Source organism: Papaver somniferum, chromosome 4 (genome assembly GCF_003573695.1).
Source record: "Papaver somniferum cultivar HN1 chromosome 4, ASM357369v1, whole genome shotgun sequence".
Taxonomy (NCBI): Eukaryota; Viridiplantae; Streptophyta; class Magnoliopsida; order Ranunculales; family Papaveraceae; genus Papaver; species Papaver somniferum.
In genome coordinates this window covers 9775542-9778702 of record NC_039361.1, presented here as the reverse complement: position 1 = coordinate 9778702, position 3161 = coordinate 9775542, and positions in this window count along the sequence as shown.

Sequence of the window (3161 nt, the reverse complement as noted above, 5' to 3'; positions counted from 1 at the left end):
GATAGTCTTTTTTGATAGTTTTCCATGTGCTGCAAAGCGACTTCTCTTACTTCTTCCAAATCATCTAACTTTGTTAAGATCAAGTCCGCACTTAAATTCGTTTCCCAAGCTTATCTTTTTTGTGATAGGAATGATCACTTCTGTTGGTAGCACTGCCTCTACTCCATATGTCAGACAAAATGGCGACATTCCGGTTGCTTCTCTTCTTGTAGTTCTGTAAGCCCATACTACATCATGTACTTGTTCGCACCATCCTTTATTGTGCCCTTATAACTTTTCTTCAGGTTGTCTGCGATTGTTTTGTTTGTAGCTTCTATTTGTCCATTACTTTGAGGATATAAAGGAGTAGATTTGCCACTTTGAATTTTGAACGCATTGAGCAGCATTGTTATATTTTCGCCTTCAAACTGCTTCCCATTATCAGACACCAATTGTGCAAGAATGCCGAATCGACATATAATATTTCCATAAATGAATGTGAAGATGTCTTTATCGCGTATATGTTGAACTGCTTTTACTTCTGCCCATTTAGTGAAATAATCTGTTGCGACAATTAGGAATCTTTTTTGTCCTGTTGCTGATATAAATGGTCCAACAATATCTATTCCCAATTTTCCGAAGGGCCACACATTTGTTGAAGTATTAAGCATAGCCCCAGGTGCATGTATCTTCTTTCCATGACGTTGACATTCTTCGCATCTCATGGAAACTTGTTTTGCATATTCATGCATATATGGCCAGTAATAGCCCTGTATTTTTTCTCTATATCCGAGTGATCTTCCTCCACTATGGTTTCCATCATCGCCGTAGTGTAATGCCTTTAGAATTTCGATTCCTTCCTGTCGCGTAAGACATCTGAGCGAAGGTCCAAGGAATGACCTTCTATAAAGAACACCATCCCTTAATTCATAATTTGTCGCACGACTTTTTAATTTGTGTGCCTCTAATCTTTTCTTCGGGAATTCCCCTTTCTCTAAATAAGAGTATATCTCAGTTCTCCAATCTTTCTCATCGCTCACATTTTTTGCTTGTGTATCGTCTATGATCATCACATCTGTTTGCACTTCTTCACCCTTTTCTATAGATGGTAATAATAGTGTTTGTATTTTTATATTCCTTGCGACCGGATCTACTAACATTGATGGTATGAACGCCAATGCACCTGCAAGTCTATTATCTTTTCTCCCTATATGTGTCCAACTTATTTTTGGTATTTCCATTGCTAAATCCATAACCAATCTCCTATATTTTTGCAAAAATGGTTCATTAGCACTATATGTGCCTTCTATCTGACGAGTTACCAACTGGCAATCACTTGTTATTCGCGCATCCTCAATCTTCATTTTAATTGCTAATCTTAGTGCGTGGACGACTACTTCATATTCAGTTTCATTATTTGTGGATGCGAAGTCCAATCTGAATGAGTAAGCCATTCTCGCTCCCGTTGGTGAAATGAATACAATACCAATCCCATTTCCTTCTCCATTGGAGGATCCATCCACCAAAATCTCCCATCTGTTTGGATTTTGCTTAGTTAATAAATCATTAGGATTTCCATGTTCTTCATCCACCTCCATCATTTCTTCTACATATTCATCTTCTTCTGTTGGAAATTCTGCAAGAAACTCTACGATAACTTGAGATTCTGGTGAAGATAAGATTCATAGCCAATCTCATAATTTCCTAATTGTGCATTCCACCTCTCTATTCTTCATGACTTCTTCGAATTCTTCATTGCATTTTCAATTGGTACTCTTGTTAATACTTTAATTTTGTGAGCTTGAAAATAGATGCGAAGCTTGAATGATGGATATACCAGTGCGAGAATCAGCTTTTCGATTTTTGAATAATTTTTTTCTGCGGAGTTATATTTTTTACTTTTGTAATATATCGGTTTTTCTACACCTTCCTCTGATCGTAACAGTATTGCACTTAATGCATGAGATGTTGATGTTAGATACAATAACAGTTCTTCTCCCTTCTTCGCCTTTTGCATAATGGATAAGTTTACCAATTAATCTTTTATGCTTTGTCGCACTCCATTGTCCATTCAAATTTGGTTCCCTTCTTTAATATATTGAAAAAGTGTTTGCATTTGTCCGAAGATATTGCAATGAATCTTCCCAATGATGCTATCAACCCATTTAGTTTTTGAACATCTTTGACTGTCGCAGTTGGTGGCATATATCTAATCGCCTGTACCTTCTCCGGATCAACTTGTATTCCCTCCTTGGATATAATATAGCCTAAGAATTTTCCTGATGATACACCAATTATACATTTTTCTGGGTTTACTTTAATATTGAATATTCGCATCTGTTCAAATATTTCTCGCAAATCATCAACATGATCTTTCTCCTCTTTGCTTTTAATTAGCATATCAACTACATAGACCTTCAATGTTTTATGTATCCATTTTTCGAATACTTTCTGCACCATTCTTTGATAAGTCACACTGGCATTCTTCAACCCAAACGGCATTTTCGTGTAACAATATAAACCTCCTGGTGCGAAGAAAGTGGTGTGTTCTTGATATTCTTCTGCCAAAGGAATTTGATTATAGACTTTGTACTCATCCAACATTGTGATTCTATCGTTCCCTGAAGCCGATTCCACCATTTGAGGTATGTGGGGTAAAGGGAAATTGTCTTTAGGGCATGCTTTGTTTAAATCTATAAAATCTATGAAAATCCTAATTCCTTTGTTCTTTTTAGGTACCACCACCATATTTGATATCCATTCTGGATATTTTGCCTCCCTTATAATTCCTGCATCTAACATCTGCTTCTATTTTAGGATGATAATCAGTTGCAATTTTCCTTATCATTTGCTTGAACGGCTTTACATTCTTCTTAATGTCTAATTTATGACATGCGATAGATGGATCTATTCCAGGCATTTCTTCCATACTCCATGCGAAAATATCATTATATTCTCGCAGAATGCTTATTGTTTTTTCCTCTTCTTCTTTATCCATTTTTAGTTCAAATTCTTAATATTTTTGGTTCTTCTTCAGTTCCTATATTTATCTCTTTTGTTGGTTCTGCTGCGGTAAAATTCGTTTTTGATTCTCCCAAAGGTGTTGGTTCCTTAATTTCTTTACTTCTTCCACCTTCCTCCGTTGGTTCTTCGCCTGGTATTCCTTTTCCTTCTTTCAATCT